Source organism: Poecile atricapillus, unplaced genomic scaffold (assembly GCF_030490865.1).
Source record: "Poecile atricapillus isolate bPoeAtr1 unplaced genomic scaffold, bPoeAtr1.hap1 scaffold_251, whole genome shotgun sequence".
Lineage (NCBI taxonomy): Eukaryota > Metazoa > Chordata > Aves > Passeriformes > Paridae > Poecile > Poecile atricapillus.
Window position 1 is genome coordinate 1 of NW_026709056.1, and position 19,714 is coordinate 19,714.

At 41.7% G+C, this 19,714-nt stretch overlaps 1 long non-coding RNA gene across 1 annotated transcript in view; it reads left to right on the plus strand.

Moving 5' to 3' along the window:
* Nucleotides 1-4,016: 4,016 nt before the first annotated feature.
* Nucleotides 4,017-19,714, plus strand: part of LOC131574331 (uncharacterized) — a 45,473-nt gene continuing 29,775 nt past the window's right edge. Inside the window, exon 1 of the long non-coding RNA XR_009276465.1 lies at nucleotides 4,017-4,112. This is a non-coding gene — a long non-coding RNA (uncharacterized LOC131574331). The remainder of the gene's footprint in view (nucleotides 4,113-19,714) is intronic.

The following is a 19,714-nucleotide window of genomic DNA, read 5'->3' on the forward strand; positions in this document are numbered from 1 at the left end:
TCATAATCAGAGCAGAAACATATTAAGGGTAGGTGTCATATTCCTTGATGTTTGCAAAAACTGTCAGAAGCCTGCATGCATTATGGACTCTTCTTTTGTTACATTACATTCTTGCAGCTCCCAAAGCAATTTATGTGCATATGCAGGGCCAGTTCCTGAGCTCTTAACTCAGGTAAACCCTGTGGGTTTCTGCAGCATCTTACCTTAATAAGGACTTCCAGATTCAATCCCTGAAAATAAAAGGAAAAATTCTGTGGGCTGAATATATTTTACAGTGAATAATTATTTAGGGAATTCAATATTAAAATACTGTTTTAGAACTATAGGCACCATTGGAATATCAAGCCAGGATCTGGCTAAGTAATATTTGGATTAGCCTAGCATTGCTATTTCTATACACTAACGAGATAAGTGGTACAGCTTTTATTTCTTTTCTTTTCCATTTTTTATGCCTCCTCTAAGAATAGCTTGACTCAGAGGACACTAAGACAAAAGATATTTGTTTTAATCTTTGACAATATGGTCCTTTATGCTGTAGATTTAAGGGAGTCTGAAACATTGAAGGAAGATTTTGAGAAGTGTTTTGCCTCTAAATGATGTTGCTGGGCCCCTGGTGGGCTTCTCGGAAGTGCTGAGATGCCTGACCCAATGTTTTCTACCTTTCTGCTTCTGCAAGCCAAGTTCTTCCTCTGCAACTTCCAGTTGATGGTAGGTCAGGTTCTGACCTCCCACCACTGAAAAGGCTGAAGGAGCAGAGTAAAACATGATTATTTTGGATTCATTGCAAGAAATGTCTGCTGTGATTTTAGGGGCAGTTAACAACCTTTAGAATTCATCTTGTGTCAAGATTCAGGGGAAATCTCAGGCCTATTGTCTGAGATGAAGCAATAATAAGGTTATTGGTTAAAGAAAAAAAAAACAACAGAATTTTAATTAAATTTTCAGTCTTCACAACGAAGGATCACTGCCAAACTTTGTAAGTGCCTCCTCTGGTTGGGGGAGCAGCAGGAGAAAAATGACCACAGGAGTGGTAAATAACCTAATCAAATAATTGTATTTGTACCTGGTTATTGCCATAGTATTCACAGGATCATAGATTCATGGAATGGTTTGGTGGGAAGGGATCTTAAAGCTCATCCCATTCCACCCCAGCCATGGGCAGGGACAGCTCCCACTGTCCCTGGTTGCTCCAAGCCCCAATGTCCAGCCTGGCCTTGGGCACTGCCACTCCCAGGGCACATCATATAAACATCATATAACATCATATAAACAAACACCCAGCAGCACAGAAGCTTTGGAATTCTGCTGTTGATTAAGTTCATGGCCAGATTTCTGAGACTCAGTTATCCTTGCTAACACAGTTTCTGTTTTTCCTGCCCATGACTTCAGTGTAACTCCCTACTCACCCATGTAAATCAGCTTCTCAGGGCTCAGGTTCATGAACTATGCAGATTCTTAATAAATAAAAGCTTCCCTAGACTTTTAATTGCTTTGAAGAACCCATAGGAGAGGATCAGCCACAAAACTGGTGTAATATCCTGCTGCCTTGGGGCAGAGCACTTCCCATTCCTCTGCCTTTAGTTTGCTGATCAGCCACGAGCAATCTGGCCTTAAACTGGCAGCGTGATCCTCATTTTCCCAAAGTGGAGGACTTTTGCAATCAGCTGCTTCTATTTATGTAGACAATAACAGACATGATCAATGAACAGCACTTAGGCTCTCTTTTAAGACAGATCTATTTTCAGCTGTGGCACAAAGAGCTGCTTGTCACCATCTTCCTGGTGTTTGCCAGCTCAGCATTACCCCAAGCAGGCACAGAACAGGAACAGGGCAGGCAGTGTGAGCACAGAACTGGCCTGTTTGTGTCCCTGCACTGCTCCTGGGAGGAACTCTGCCAGAACCAGACCCACAATTCATGGAAAAGCACCACACACACTGAAACGTGGGTTCTGCACTACTGGAGAGGAGCCAGATCTGTTTTCCACTTGGGAAAGATTTAACCTGCAGGACTGTGGCATTAAAAGGCACAGACAGCTATAAAACCTCCATGTCAGGTATTAGAAGCAGGGATTTGATTTCAGGGAGGTTTTTTAGAGTAAACTGGGAAGCCAACATGGGGAACCTCTCCATTCTATTCACACCCTTCCACTGGCAAGAGGCACTGTCTGTCTCAGGGATTTATGGGTGTAGATGGTAGAACAAGAATGTTGCTTCCCATCTGTCTGACTCTCTGACTCTCTTTCTATCTTCCTCTTCCACCCCAAAGGAATAAGTCCACAAACAATGTGATGAGCTGCAGTGTAATTCTCTTTTTTACCATTATTGATATGCTGGGCAGTCATTGCTCACACATGCAGAACAGACAGAAGGCACACAGCTGAAAATTTCAGATTATATGATTTTGAGAGCTGGAAGTACCCATTTAGACCCATACTGTCTTGATTTCAGCAATGTCCAAAACATATGTATAATTCATTAGGCTTCATCTCACACCTTCAGCTCCTGAGTAACTTGTCAGGTTTTATTCTTGGTCAATATATCAAGAGCAATGATGTTCTGTGCATAAGATTAAAACAGGATAAATGATATTTAGTGATAATTTAAAAAAAAAATCTTCAGTGGGCACAGATTCTCTTCCAATCTGTTCTGGTTTTGCTTTTGGCAATAAAATTTTATTGTAGCATAGGAGTTTGCTTCTGAAAGAAATAGCCCTTATTCATCTTCCTTCTTTTTGGCAGTGCCAAGAATAAGTTTAATGGATAATGCAGAAAGTTAATTTCAGAGAAGTTACTTAAAAATACACCAGGTGAAGGTATACATGACAAAGCCAGACACATTTCAGGTCCTCTCATGTAAAAACAGCACCCCACAGCATTTCAGGGGTCACCTCGAGGCAGGGGATGCTGCTGCAGCTCTCTTGCAGCTGGCTCCACAGCAGGGTCCCCTGTCACTCACCTGGAGAAGGAGACAGCTCTTGGCAGCTGTGTCCAGCTGCAGGACAGCCCTGGGGACATCAGGACGTGCTGGGCTGGGCTGGGGCTGTCTCCTGGGGTCTGTCCCCAGGTTAAGCTGTAGGGATTCTGCATAAAGGTGTCATGGGCCCACTAGGACTGCTAACAAATTCTCTCATCAGACTGGGGATACCCGTACTTTGATTTAGATAGATTTCATTTCACAGAATAAGCAGAAAGTCTTGCAAAAACATATGGGTTTTGTGTGAACGTTCAGGGGAAGGTTAAAGAATAATGACTCATTTGTGATGGCTCCAGACTGACTCTGCTCAGTTTTGGCAGAAGGTTCTGCTCACTTCTGTCACTGATTCCTAACTCTTCATATTACACTTTCTGTGGGAGACCTGGTAATATGATTGCTAATAAGATATTGTTCTTTTTTCTTTGTCAGTTCTTCAGAGAAAGGACAGATACTTGAATTTTATTTTTTTTTTTAAGAAGTCTTTCTAAGAGAGTACAAATTAATGTGGAATCCATCAAATGAGAGGGAAGCTAAAAGGGAATGAAGGGACTGAAGCTAAATGTGCTCACAGCAGGTTTTCTTTTCCTTGCAAAGAAAGGTGACAGCTAGGAAGGGAATAGCTCTGGGACATGATCCTTGCAGGCTCTGTCTGCAACACCTGCACGTACAGAGCGCACAGACATCATCTTGAACAGCCTGAATAAAGACCAGGCTGATCTGCAGCTTCTATGATAGACTGACTTCAGTGTGAGCTATTTATAAATCATTCTTTCATTCTCAACAATGCTTTGGCTGGAGCCAGAAAGGACAGAACTCCTGGCAGCCTGGCCCCTTGCCTAGTGTGCTGTGACTGCCATGTAATCTGTCACTCCCCATCATCTGTGGGGTGGTGATAGGAAAATAATGCTCCTCAGCTTGCCTTAGATCACACATTACTCTCCTGAATACAGCTCCCTAAAGCTGTGAAATGGCCTTTAGAAAGTGTCTTTGTTCATTTTTTCATACAGGAGAATGGGAATAAATGATAAACAGGCTGGAGGGAAGGAAAGCAAAACACACATTAGAGACCTGATGAGAGAAATTGGCCACGAGTGAGGCTTTGGTGTGATCTGATGACCTTTCTGTGGAGAAAACCCATGGTGAGTATGAGAGACAGAGAGGTGCAAGAGCTGGGCTGGGCACTGGCTTGGGCACTGGCTGTGAGTGGCATTTCCTGAGCTTTAATCAGGGTTTAACCAGTCATGTTCAGTTTATCCCTAGGAAATCAGTCTCCTGCCATCTCTCCACTCTTTAGAAAATAAAATTCCCCATGTGAAACTCTTCTATAGCAAAATGTGTGACATAACAGGGTCTCTCTTCCATCTGGTGACTTGGGAGTTACAGCAGTACAAATCCTGTCACAGTAACACTATAATATAATAAATACACCAACCATGGACCTTAGCTGCACAGATCTTTTACAAAAACAGATCTTTTTGGATGAGTTGAAGATCATAGTTCTTAAAAACAAAATACACTAAATATTCTTCTTTCAGGCCATTTTATTTTGATGACTTGTTTACATCCCTTTTATGTTAAGATTTGCATAGATGCCAAATTAAATTCCTTCTCTCTTACTCCTCCAGCACCCCCTGGTTCCAGGGCACCAATCCTCTTTGTTTCTTGGTTTGTATACTGTGAAGTTGCTGATGATCTTTAGAATATTATAATGCTCTGCCGGAGGTCATAACCTCGCTGCCTCAAACGACATTTATGTAAATTGTCACCAGACATTTAGGGCAACTGTCTTTTCTTCCTTAATAACATGTCATACTGATGTGCCTTTATTTGTATTTCATAAAGAGATGATTGATTAAAGAGGCCAAAATTAATTTAGATTGATATTCAGTGGACTTCTCACTGGAGACATTGCAGTATGAGCCCACCATATTTTGCATTTTAATTTGCTTCTCAGTAAACTTTATGCCTCCACAATCTCACTGACCCTTCCTACAGTTCACTAGACAAATTCCTGAATGTCTTGTCACCACCTGTCCCTCTTTCTCAGGCAGGATGTTTCAGGGGAGCTCCAGGAAGGAGGTGAGGTGTGGGGCAGGGCCATCAGAGGAGCACTGAGAGGGAGCTGATGGTGGATCCCTTCCTCTCCTCAGCTGAGTTAGCACCACTTTGTCCCAGCAGAAATGTGCAGGAGCACAGCAGGTGACCCTGAGGGTCCCACTCCTCCTGGGACAGTGCTGCCCCTGCCTGGGATGGAAGCCAACCCAAACCAGACCTGTTTTATTCGTGCAGATGAATGCAATGTCTGCTGAAAACCTCTCATTATTTGTGTTTGAGTCTACTCATCCTCTGAGCTCCCTTCACAGTCTTTATTTTTCTCCCAGTGTAGTTAGGAAATAGATTTTAGCTCAGATTTACACTGGCACAGACAGCACAGCACTGACCCAGGAAGCCCAGTGTAACAGGTTGTTTCTTTTGCACCACAGTAAAAGACCCTGATTTATTCTCAGTTCACCTACTAGGAGAGAAGAAAATATAGAGGCTAAAACTGCTTGGGTCCCTTCCAAAAATGTGACTGATTTTACTCAGGTCAGTGTCCAGAAGCAGTGCTTCAGATACTATATTATTATTATTATTATTATTATTATTATTATTATTATTATTATTATTATTATTATTATTATTATTATTATTACTATTACTATTATTACTATTACTATTATTGTTGTTTTGTTGTTGTTGTTGTTGTTAAAATAATAATAATAATAATAATAATAATAATAATAATAATAATAATAATAATAATAATAATAGTAAATAATAATAGTGGTCCTTTATCATCAATGTCCCCATAGCCCTGCACAGAGCTGAAGCATCTCAGGTGATACAACAATTTTCAAAGACATCTTGTCTCAAAAACAAGGTTTCCCAGAATGGCTGGGAGAACAAAAAATTCCATTTCAATGATCAAAATGTCAGACAGAAATAAAATTCCCATAGAATAGAACCTGGCCATTTCTCAAAGGTATTTATCATCTCACCAGACACTGTTGATCATAGATGGAGACAGTAGGCCAATTTGTGGCTGAATTTGTGCCCTTTCCTGCATCTAAGAAAATTCTAGAAGTTTGCTAAAATGAGTATTTTACCTGCTCCCTGACTTGTAAGGACCTGTCTGCTGTCCATGCCATCAGTCCTGCCAAATTCTCACTTTGCTTTACTCCTCCAGGAGCTTTGAGGTTCCCCTTTCCCTGCCACGTGCTGTGAGAGCCCATGGGGAGGAGGGATTTACTCCCAGCTGGAGACAGCTCTGAACAGTCTGCATCCATTCCTGATGGCAAAATGATCTCTGGGAATGTGGAAATAATGGAAATAACCAGCTCCAATAACTAGCTTGAAGGCAGTGTGTCAGTAGCTGGCATGCAGGAGTATGCAGCATTTGTTCCTGTGATTTGCAGGATAAATCAAATGCTTTGGTTTATACTTCATTGTAAAAGGTTTTCTTTGTGTACAGTTCTTAGCACTATTTATGGATTATCTGAGGGCCCATTAAAACCTCTGGAGAGGTAATGAGGGGATGCTGGAGATTCTCACGCTACCTGTGCTTGTGTGGAACAGAACAAAAGGGTCACCTCCATTACTGGAGAGGGTTCCCTATGAAAGAGGAATGCTGGCTACAGGCACAGTAGGAAAAAAAGACCTACCAAAATGAAGTTACACATTTGTTCAGGCTCCTTTCATTTAAAGAAAAAGACAAATCCCAGTTCTTTGCAGAGGCTTCAAGGCAAAGACCTACCTATTGTCACCAGAACCCACAGGTTACTGTGGAGTAACCTCATAAGGAAGCTGGAAGTTTTTCAAGTAAAAAAAAAAAAAAAATTAGGAATATGAAGTGCTTTCAGAAATGGAATTTGGGTTAGAGTGGTTTTGCTTGTAAACATGTGGCCTGCCTGTTGAGGCCTGTGCTTCTCCAGAGTCTCCAGTTTTCTCTCTGTAGAGGGTTGGGCTTCCATCCCCAGAAGGAGCAGCTGTACCCTGCCAGGAGCCAGTGCTGGCTGCATTCCCAGGGCTGAAAGGGCACCCAGTGGCTCCTGATCCCCAGCTCTCAGCAAGGACCACCCACATTCTCCACTTGGGTGATGCCTCATCCTTCACTTTGACAACTTCATCATGATCACAAGGGCTGAGAGCAAATTTAACTCCTCTGGTGTCTGAGTTTGAACCACGTGGCACCTGCAGTCCCAGATTTAATCTGTGTTTGGCTGGGGTAGGTCTGAGTGACAGAGATTCACAGTGATCTCTCACAAGGACAGTGATGACTGAGGCGCCGCCAGCAGGGCTCTGTCATACACTCTGTTGTTTCAAAATGGCAACGTTCTAATTGCTTATTTCATATTTATGACCCTATAAAGAATAATTTTAATCTGACATTAACATCTGAATATAATTGCCTGAAAGACAATAGCAGCAATGACAAATACTGATATAAATCAAACCAACTGATCTTCAATTTCTAATTAAAGATGACACTAAAAACTCAAGATAAGGGACATATGGAGACAAACACATTTCTTTGCAAGAAGAACCAAAACCATATGGAGAAAAAGTGCAAAGATATCAAGCTAAAATCTGAACTTCTTGCCATCTGAAATGTCTGCAAAGGGAATCCTAAACCGATCATCTTCCTATAAAAAGTCATTTTCCAGTCTCTTCCACAAGCCACTGAGTTAGATGTGAGACATCTCAAGCTGTTCAGAACAACTGGGAATTGATTTTACGTAACCTACGTTGCAATTGTTTCACCAGTTGAGACCAAGAGACAGATGGCATGAATATATTTAAAGATGGGGACAAAGCTGATGTGACACTGTGCTGGCTTGCTGAAGTGAACAATGTGAGTCGCAGATTTGTTATCAGATGAAAAGGATTTCGTTCAGAATAAAAAATGGGTGCCAGTGGTCTCCAGATGCTGGGGACTGGGAGAATAGCCTGCTACTCCCAGAATCAGCCCCACCATCTGCAGTCCCAGTAATCAAAACTTTTAACTACTCCCTCTGTGCAAATAAACACTGGAATAGGTGTGGCTTGCATCGTGGTACAAAGGGGGTTTCAAATGTGCACACAGGGCCAATAAGGAACAGCCTCGCTACAGGATACAACTGTTATATTCCAGACTATTTCACCAGTCAAATATTGGAAATTGCCTTATTAAAGTGCCAGTGGAAGAGGGAGAGAAATTTTAAGGGTTTTTAGAGGCTTTAAATGATCTTGTGCAATATTGCAGTCTTGCCTGTTTGTAAAGAGCTCATCCAGCCTCAGCGCCTGATTTTTGTTGTGCTTTGGCATAAAGCCATTTGCAGTACCGAGATTCACTTTTGCTGCATTTATTGTATCATCAACTACTTGTTTATGTGAGGTGGAAGATGAAGTGGTTAGCTCTACTACTCGTTTGCTGGGCAGGAAACAACTCTATCTGTAACCTGATGTCTCTGTTCCTTCGTCTTAATGTTCCCTTCTCTCTAAAGGCCTTTATTTTGTTGCTTTAATGACAGTTTAAGCTGCTGCTTTAAAAATGAGTTAACTTCACATTTAGATTAGTTCCCATAAACCTGATTTTTAAAGGGACCTGATTATCTCCCTCGTTTGTAAGCATAATTTTGTTGCAATAACTGAGGACACAAGTTCTGCTGACTCAAAGCCTAAAGACCCAAGGAAACGAGGCTGGTGCATGGACTGTGCCAGGGCACCGAGGACAAGCCATGCTTTTATTTAGGTCAAGGTGAAGCTGTTCATGGGAAGGAAAACACACTCCTCAAAAGACCAAAGATCACATATCAGCCTTTAACAAAAGCTTTTTTCTAAAGAAACTCAACTATTTTCATGACACAATGGCCAGGAATTAAGTTTTTTCTATTTGGCGAGAAAGGCAACTTGTTATAATTGCAAATCTAAAGCAACTCAAAGGCAGCACTCAGAGGAGGAGCACAGCCAGGTGCATTTCCCTGGGAAAAAAGACAGTGCAAACCACTTTTTTCAGTTCATCTCCAGTCAGCACTGAGGTTTGAAGAACGGTTTGGACGCTGCTGTCCGTGGTCCCCACAGGTTTGCCAAGTATCACAGTGCTCACTCCAGAGCAGGGTATTGGGCTGAACATTAAGGTAACTGAAATCAATGTCCTGCCTGATACAGGAGCCCAGGTTGGCCCAGCTGCCCTAAATTCTGTCAATATCAAGTGTGGGGGAGGTCAGCCAGTGCAATATCTATCCTTCAGCTATTTTAATAAGCCCTAAATACGTTTTCTGTGCACCCACAGAACGCTTTCTCAGTAGTCCAGTGTGAACCATGCTTTGTTAATAATGGATTCAAAATGGAATCCTTGCTGAGTTTCCTCTTGTCTGTCCCCCATGCCAGAGGCAGCTTTCTGCCATAGGGAAGAAACCATCTTAAACTGGAACATCTGATCAAACACATATTTAGTATTAAGCTTGGTCAGCAGAGAAACATCTCAGCTCTACAAAAATGGCCCAGGTCCTGTGTTTGCTCACATTCCAATTTACTTAATGACATGCTGTGGGAAAATTTTAGGAAATAACTACAGTCCTTTTCTTTCCCATCTTAGGCATTGTTTCAGGTAGCAAAAAATAAGCCACGTCCCCCTACTTCATGAAATTTGGATGCTGTGCTGGTAAACATAAAACAACAGTTGTGGCATAAACCACAGCCCCATTACCACAACTAATTACTTATGGGTATCAACAGTGAGCACTCTTAAACAAGCAATCCAGAAGAGCTCAGGGCAATGTTAGATGAGAGAATGAGGAAGAAAACCTGAAGTAGAAGGTGTCCATTGCTTTTATTATGTGTTAGGAAAGAGGTTCTATTTATTGCTCAGGCAGTTAAGCAGACTGGCTTCACTTCTCTTGCAAGATGACAAGTTCATAGCCTGAGGTAGAAAGTCTGCATCATTCCCTTCTGTTTTGTCTTACCAGAACAGCCTTAATGACCTGGCATCCAGATCACACACATCCAGCTCTCTCTTTACTCCTTCCAGTTCTCAGCAATTCCGGGGTCAGGTTATACAATCTGATGGGTGAATAAGCATCTGTGAAGGAGTTTGATGTGTGTCATCCTTGGTGTGGCTGGAATCAATCTCTGCCAAATCTTCCTGGGACATTGCAGTAGAATACTTCGGTAAATCTAAGTCACACCTGTGGCTAACAACTTTCAAAGTTGAAAGACACCCTGCTTTTTGTTTTCTGAAAACCTTGGGATGGCAGGGGAGGGAGAAGTGATTGCCCTGGATGTGATAATGGCAATAATTTCACGGTGTCAGGTGTTACTTCTAAGCTGACAGATCTCTAGAAGCATTGAGGTTAAGGCTTTGAAGGTGGTTCCGTAAAAAAAAGGCACTTCAATGATCTAGGACTTTTTTTTTTCTTCACTAGATGAAATCCTGATGTAGTCCCTGATGAAGGCACATCATCGTGCTAATGTAATTACAGAGAAATAAGGACATGCAAGGGATTGTGTCAGAAGTATTAGAAATCACGCTGAAGGAGTGAGAACAGGAGAGGTTAACATTTCCTTGTGCTAGTCAACATGAAAACTCGACAAAATCAGAAGAAAGTGACACTATTTAGCACGCCAAGCAGTGTTATATCTCCACAGACATATCACTGCCAGATAAATCAGCAAAGTCAGGAGAAATGGGTAAAAAAATATCAGCTCTCTGAAATTTTTTAAAACTCTGCAAATTCTGTGCTTTTAAATTCTGTGTCATGAATAGGAATATAATTCATAGTGTTTCCACTGTTTTATTCTGACCTGTGTTTTGCAATCAGCTTCATTATTCTTGTTGTACAAATGAGTTGACATTTATTATCTTTCGAGGGTTTCTTTTTTGTCCCCTGATTGCAACTGATTTACTGAAAGGTCCTCAGAATATCATACCAGAAAGGAAGCTGGTTAAGTGCTGTTGTTACCAATAGTATAAAACAGAGACATCAGCAGAGTCCAGTGCAAAAAGCCCACAGATCTTTTTGTTCCTCAGAGTTCAAGGGAGCGTGTAACCATGTATTTTTTAATTTCTGCAGATTTATATGTCTTAAGCACAGGATAATTTAGGTGCCTGACATTTTTCATGTGCCTATGACAGCATCCAAGAGTGTTGGAGAAATGCATATTCAGACAGGAATTAAAAATATATATATATCAAAAATTAAAACTTTATACAAATAGGCAAAGAAAGGCCTTACATGTTGAGAAACAAATGCAGATCATAGGATGAAGAGACAGAGACTTTGCTGAATATATCTGGATTCAGCAGGAACCCATCTGATATGAAATATTCCTTCCAGTTTAATATGAGATAAGGGTAGAATTGGGAATATGCTTTGCTGAAGACAAAAGTCCTGCAGATTAAATGAAACTGGGAAGTTTCTTGAGAGGTTCTGACAGTGTAGTCAATCAGTTTGTAATGGGACAATACTGGGAGATCCTGGAGGGCTGTGGATAGAGATTGCAGCAGACTGGGTTTGAACTGGGGAGTGAAACTCTGAAGAGCTGCCAGCTAAAAGAAATGAAAAGAAAAGGACAACGGGTTTTGTTGGAGCTTTTCATTAAAATATTGGCAGCTGCTGATGCATAACAAAAGCTCTGCTTGTGCTATGAGATATTAGAGTGGAAAACCAAGGAGGCAAATGTTCTCTTCAATTGCAGTGCAGGAGTAAATGGCTCCCAGCCAGCACAGAACACCTTAGAAAAGAAAAATTTCAACAATGTTCTCATCAAGTATTCTAATCTTCTCCATTTTGTTAAGGAGCAGGAGTTCTCCCTCATTAAATGTTTCAAGATTATTGGGGGGGTAGGGGGGGGAGGTTGTCTTTTAAAACTTCCTGTTTAGTTTTTATTCTAAAATTTGTTGTGTAGCTCCAGATAAACCTTGTAGGAAGCTTCCCTGATATAAAGATAACTCCCCATATGAAATTGGTCATGACTGGAGAGGCAAAATAGAGTGGGCTTGACACGTCCAGCAGGAATTCAAACTCTTTATTCCACTTGAAGTACAGGGAAATGTTAATTTTATTTAATGACCTTTACTGTCCTTAGTATTTGCAGATGTCTTCTAAATGTAACCTTAATGTTGGTAATCTTGCAATGTATGGTTTAGGGAATTAACAATGACATTTTATATCCTGAAATGCCTTGTACACATGAATCTGAATTTTATCTCCATGTGATTACTCATCAGGAAGTAAAACAAGCACAAAACAAAATAGAATAAAATAAAATAGAATAAAAAATAAAATAAAATAAAATTATATAATAAAATAATAAATAATAAAATCAAACTTGTTTTTTTCAAGATGAATTTTTTTTTTTTTTAATAAAATTATAAGAAAATACAGAGAGAGGGTTTTTTTATTATTTTAGACATTACTAATTCTTACGTTATGTCTTTGTGAGATCATTTCCTTGGTAAATTATTTTTCTCCATGCCCTGACCAGATGGAAATAGGATGTGAAAGCCTGCTCATACAGATTCCCTGCTCACTTTGCTTAGGTCTCCAAATTAGCAGGATATGTTGTATTTCAAGCAGACAGGGCCCTCCTCGGTGTCAGCACCTGAATTTCCATCGGCTCTGTCCTGCTCTGCGGCTCCTCGGCAGCGCGGGGAGGACGCGGCTCCAGGGGGACAGCACAGCGGGTTCTGCTGTCTTAAAGGACACACCTTGGGCAGCACAAGAGCCTGGCCAGGGCTGCAGCCAAGATGGACCAAAAATGGTCACAAAATGGACAACTGGTCATGAAGTCACACATTTTTTATAAGTTTTGATCCATCTGCATATCAGGTATCATAATTGTTCAATCACAGCTTCAGTTCATGAAGTCCCATCCTTCTTGTTTTCTCTCTTCAGTCCACCTTTGTTTCTGCTTTTGGGCCTGAAACTTGTAATGATTGTTCTTGGTATCAAGCTAGAAAAGGAATTGTTTTGTCTACCTACTCTGTGAAGAGAGCTCACTAACACTTTATATGAAGTTCAAAAACTACAAACCTAGGCAGAGCAGAATATGAAAAATAAGGCATCACCAGCAGAGACACTCCAGGGTGGATGGCATGGAGGAACAGAGCCAGCACACCTCGGGATGGAGCAGGATGGGCTGGGAATGCCAGCAGGGACACTCCAGGGTGGATGGCATGGAGGAACAGAGCCAGCACACCTGGGAATGGGGCAGGATGGGCTGGGAATGCCAGCAGGGACACTCCAGGGAGCATGGCATGGAGGAACAGAGCCAGCACACCTGAGAATGGGGCAGGATGGGCTGGGAATGCCAGCAGAGACACTCCAGGGTGGATGGCACAGGCAGGGTGCAGGACAGGGGTCAGCAGGAAGGCTCTGCCCAGGGAGGGCTCTCAGTGCCCACCTCTCTCTGCTTCTGTGTCTCTTCTCTGCCCTTCCTGGGATCTGAAGGAGGCAGCCCCAGCTCAGAGCATGCCGGGTTTGAGGTGTTTTTGGAAAGGAGGAGCACTGGACTGGGCAGAGGGCTAAAGTGGGGCTCCTTGTGGCTGCTGCTGCCAGGGCTGGTAGGGAACATGGCCTGTCCCCAAATCTGTGCATGGCACTGCAGCATCAGCAGAGCCCAGCCACTCCTGGGGTGCAGCAGGCACCAGCAAAGGGGAGATTCTCTCAGTCTGCCTTGCCTGCACCTCAAGCAGGGCTGGCATCCTGAGCCAGGATTGACAGCAGCTGCCAAGGGGCTCCAGTGCTGAATATCAGCTCTTGTTTCTCTTCAGCCTCACCAAAGCGTGCTGCAAGGCAAGTTCAGCTTGCTCTATTTAATGTCAAGTCATCCCTGTTTTCATTTTAGTTTTACAGTTTAAAAATAAATTTAAAAAAAAATAAAAATAAAGAAGTAGTGAAAGTGGGATTATATAGAATTTAGAGAAAAATAACAGTTACATTATTCACCAGATATTACTAAAACATCAGCTAAGTTACCTAAATGATGATATTTTAATGTCATCTGCAGCATCTACTTTGACATACGATGTCAAGAAACATCCTATAAATGATTCACAATTCCTTTTCCTTTTCTCCAGAAATCAAACAGTCCATTCCACAGGTTGCTGATCCTGAATGAATATTCTAATTCCTGATAACAAACATTTCATCCAAGTGGTTTCCATTCAACACTCCTGACAGGGTTTCTCATGAGACACCCTCATGGAAACTAAGCTGTCAAAGCATAAGAGGAAAGGTCCTCTAAAGTATTAAAAACTGGTTAAAAGATAAGAAATAAAGGGTAGGAATACATGGATTGCTTTTCTATTGAAGGAAAACACTCCAAGGCTTTCAGCTGGGATTTGTACTAATCAGCACATTATCAGAGATCCTGGAGGTTCAAGTGTAGTGGCAATAAAAAAAATTATCAGGATAGTCAAACTGCAAACTGAAAAGCTAAGACCTTAAACTCACAGAACTAATAAAATAGCAGATAAAATTTGGTACTGAGAAGTCCAAAGTAGTGCTCAGGGCAGAATATTAAAACAGGAGAAAGGCAACAAGAATGTTCAAAATAGGAGGAAAATCACAGATTTGGAGTCTTTGGCTTAGAAAATAAATGAAAGGGATGCATGTGATGGAAGCAGATAACATCATAAACAATATAAAGGAAAAGCATCAGGAATTATCACTTTACTGTTTTTCAAGATGGGTGTGCAGGAACATAACCAGCAATCTTACTGGTGAGTACATTTAACAGAAAGAAGAGGGAGTTCTTTTTCACAAACTGTGAAATTAATTTGTGAAACTCATCGCTACAGGATTTTTGGAAAATAAAATTAAACATGGATTCAAAATGTGATTAAACCCTTTAAGGAGAAGCACATTAGTGGCTGCTAAAAGCAAGTCTGTTCAAACCTTTTGTCCCAGAGACTGAATTATTGAGCACAGCAGGGAAAGCATTTCCCTGTGCATACCCATTGCTTGTGCTCCTCCTTGGTGGCTCTCAGAGACCGAGAACAGAACTCGGTGGCCTTCTCAAGTGATGTCCTGCAGGAGTTTCTAGTGGCTGTGGAAAGATGCAGCACAGATTAGCCACTCATTGCTTTTCCTGTTAGGGTTTCTTTCCATGGCTCACCTACCAGGCAGGTGCTGATTCCATGTTCCTGTCAGGAGGTGCTGATTAGCAAGCAAGCAAAACCCAGCCTGTCTGTGAAAAACAATGATCACTTTTCCTGGCAAATTTTGAAAGGTTTAATAAAAAAAAAAAAAAAAAAAGACAATAGGAGACAAAGACAATAAAGCAAAGGGTTAAAACAGCCAGGAGCACACCTGCTGTTTTGGAAACACTCTTTATATACTATTTCCATTGCATCAGCTTGTTTCATATTCATAAACAATTATGCATATTTAAACTTTTCCAATAACTAATTTACATTTTCCAGGAGCTGTTGTAGCATGGCCACTCCTTGGGTCTGGCTTTTTAAGAGCATGTGTCTGTCTTCATTATCACTTTCAGTCTGGGCCTTGGTCCATTCTCTCCATAGATACTAGGTGTTGAAATTTGGCAGGTCATCAGTAGGGTCCCCATCATCTGTTCATTGAATATTATCTCAGCCAAGCAGGCAGTTCAAGCATGACTATCAAATATTTTGTTTAGTTACAATAAAACTATAGCAAACTATATAAAACTATAGCAAACTATAAAAAAACTATAGCAAAACCACTTTAACTATATATATTTATGTGACATTCATTACAATATTTTGCAAAAAGCCAATATTATAGTATGTATTTATAACATTTCCATTCACAAATGTGTGCAGCCAGCTGAAGACACAACAGTCACAGTTATGGACACCAGCTATAGGGTAGTGCCCTTTGTTCACTTTCTGAATTTTTAGTTATACCTATATGGACTTGATCAAGAGAGATCAAATTTCAAAGACAAAACAAAATCAGTCTCCTAAAATCAAGCACATGGGGATGCTGGGGGTTGGATTCCAAACCAAGGCAGGGGAAAAAAATCAAAAGTCCAGAATGGATTTTGCCTGTTTAGTTTTGTTTTGTTTTAATCTCTGGTGAAGGAAAAAGAGATTCAGGCCGTAGTATCAGAATGTGTGCCATTCACCTGTGATTCTCATAACTGAGGTTTTTCTTTTCCCTTCTGCAGGAATATGTGATCTTATTTTTAAATGGCCTTTCAGCAAGGCCATTTATATTTAGGGAGAAATATCTTTTGACTGTGAATTAGGGATTAGCATAAGGGGATTTTTCCCATGGTTGGAAGGTGATGCTGTATTTCCCACTGCAATGATTCCATGGAAAGTCTGTGCTTTTCAGTGCTCACCAGCACTGACAGGTGAAGCAAACCCATCCACTGGCCCCAGAGCCCCTGACACAGAGGCATTTGGGAGTGTTCCAGCAGGTGGGAGCAGTGAAGCTGAATGCTCATGACATGGCTCTGGAATGAGAAAAGATGGAAAAGGAAAGGGCTCTGCTGATCTTCCTGATAGCTGCAGATTTAGCCTGAATTTAGAGATTTTCTGATGTGGGTTTGGGTTTTGGGTTTTTTTTGTTTGATTATGATCTTTCCAGTCATTTGCATTTGTGGATCTGTGAGTGTGCAGGTGACTGTCTTCACCTGGGGTCCTCCTTTCCAAACCCTGCCTTCCAAGGCTACACTGCAGACTCAGACTCAGGCAGGGCACAGCCCTGGCACTGACTGCAAGGCCACACCATAGGAACGGGCTTCAAGGAGAGCAAGAGGTGGGGACAGCCCCTCACATCCCATCCCAGCCTCTTTATGCAGAGATGGGTGTATTTTTCCTCCTTTCTTTTGTTATGCAAAGTTTATCTCATTTTCTTCAGTTTAATTAAATCCTTTTCTTTGTGGAACTGTCAAAATCTGTCTCTGCATCTCCAACTTCAGGAGAATGAAAATCACTGGCTAAGAAATCCTTTGTAGCTTCCAATTGTAAATAGATCAGCAGATCCTATTGTTGATTCCTCTCAGGTCTTGTGTTTGTTGCTGCCTCATATAAAGTTGGCCACCGCATGTTGAGGAGGTTCACACACTGATATCTTGATTTCTCTGCTGATGATAATTGAACAAATATTAAGCATATCAGTGCTTCAACTAAAATACCATCAGCCAAACCAGGCCTGTTTGCATCAGTCAGTTTAGCCACCTACTGCTTTTCAATATCCTAATTCTGTGGAATTAGGGGCTGCCATTGATTAAAATCAAGTGACCCTCTCTGCTGGTGAAGGTCAAGTGGGGGCTAATGCAGAAAAATGCATGTAAATGTCACAGTAACATTTATGGGGGTTTTTACCTACTTCAGGAACTGAGTAAAGTATTATGCCTTCTGTGAATAATTTACAGGTGAGAACAAAGGGAAGAAAGAGGCAATGACTTGCTGGTCCTGATGGGTCCTTTCCAATTTGTTACATTTTCTGGTTCTGGGATGAAATGGCACATCCAAAATCAGTGGGCAGTGACACGTCCAGGGTTCCTGATACTCTGCCCTGAGCCACCTGCCTCTCCCTCAGTGCTAATGGTGTTATTACTAACAGTGGCAGTAGAAATGTGATTAGTGCCATCATTATTTGTAGTCTACACAACTGCACGCATGATCATGTTTCACTTGGAAAAAAAAAAAAAGTAAATTATTTAAATAGCTATTTAATTGGGACTTCTGGTGACATAGAAACTCCAACAATTATTTACAGCATGTGAGAATACATGCAGCCCTCAGCGAAAGAGAATGGGCCCATCCCCAAATTATTCCATCTGGCAGAAGCAGTACCTGCTGTAGTTCACACATGAATAGCATTAATTTGCATGTAAATAGAGGCCTACATGCTTCTGTGGAGCTAAAAGCTGTATTTCAACATTTCACAGTGGAATTAGGCAGTGGGCACATCACTACATGGTGGTTCAACCTTGTAGTGACGTGCCAGCTAAAATCATTTTAAATGCTCCTCTCCATATTTCCCGGTAGGATTATTTATTGAAGTAGTGTGTAAGAGCTCAGAAGAATCCTCTATTGAAATGCTGCCAGCTCCCAGCTACGATTCTGACATTGATGTTGTCAGCTGAGATTAAGCATTGGTCTTAATGAATGCTGACAGTCATGTTTCTTAGGTATGGTCCTGTACTTCCTTTCAGCAAAAAACCAAAATAGAAAGGCTGGACATGCAGAGGGATGCAGTAGCAGGGATGTTTACCTGCTACTCGAGCTTTTTTCTTTCCTTTCTGCTTCTTTCCCTGAGAAGTGCAGCACTAACAGTTAACATTTTCATATCAAGATGTAACAGCAAATGTTCCTGTATTGCTTTCAGGTAAAATAAATGCATACATCGTGTTCCTCCAGCAATGCTTTCAGAGGAACTGGGACATTCCAGACTGACTACACAGAATAAAATCAGTCCTGCCACTATATTTGTCACCAAAACTGCGGGAAAAACAAAAACCCTCCAACAACATTTTTCATGTTAGAGAGTCAAGGCATTACTTTATTCTCTGGCCAAGATGTTGTTCTGTCCAGGATGTACCACAGAAATAATCTCATCCACACATAGCCCTGGAGTGCAGAGAGAATCATTCCATCACACAGGTTTCTGAAGGATTTTCTCCCAAACTTTATACAGCCAAAACCCATAGAGATGCACTGGTTTAAAGTTCATTGGTCCAGAGCTGAGCAATTGGCAGTATTCAGTTTCCCATTGGATCTGGATCTCCCCGCCTCCAATGTTCTTCATTCTTCAATTCTCTTATCAGTCCTCTCCAGACCAGGTATCTCCACCTGTGCCAGAGGCAGAGTCTGGGGTAGGTGTTCCTAGCTGGCCACTGATATTCCTGTGATGGCCACTGATGGCCCTTTTGGGCTACTCTAAGTCTGTTGGTATGTTGAGTTCATCACACCCCACCCGCTCCAAAAATGTCCTGGAAAGAAACTTAAGATCCTTTTTCCTGGGCCAAAGGCAAACAAAACCCCTTGACTAAAATTATACAAAGATTTTGAAACTGGTGTGTTTTCCAACATGCTGACTCAGTATTTGCTTTGAGAGATTGGTTAGCATTTCCTTCTCCTTGCCCACAGAAACCCTAGGTTTGATCACATTGCCATTAAGTTTGTCTTTTGACCCTTTCCAAGCATCTCTTTGGACTTTTTCCAGGGTCTGCATTGCAGTTAAGTCCCAGTGGCATTCAGAGAGAGCAGCTGAGGTTCCATTTCAGAGCCTTGAAAACCTTGATGTGGTTTTACATTTGTTTTGCTTGTTTTCAACAAGTTCTTGGGACACTCAGTCCAGAAAGCTCCTTGCCTGTGATTGCAGGGAATGCTTCACTCTGCTATTGCACAAACACCCTGCTTCCTCGCACAAGGAAGGTGACAAATTCAAAAAAGGAAGGTCAAATTCAACAGCAACCCTTTCAAACTCCCCTGAGCGAAATCTTGGCATAACTCCCCAAGTTACAAAATCTGGAAAAGGCTGGCACACAGGGATGGGGGCTGGCAGGGAGCTGCTGTTCTGGGTGAAGATGAAGGTGTGTGCTTGGCTGTGGAGGAGCAGCAGCCCCAGCAGGGCTCTGGCAGGGAGGAACACTGCTCCACATCCATCGGGATTGACAGGCCAGGAGGGTCCCATGCACGGGGCATCAGCCTGCAGTGACTCAGGCCATGCTCCCACCTCGTCCTTCACTGGAAAATTCAAACAGAAGCTGCCTCGAGGCA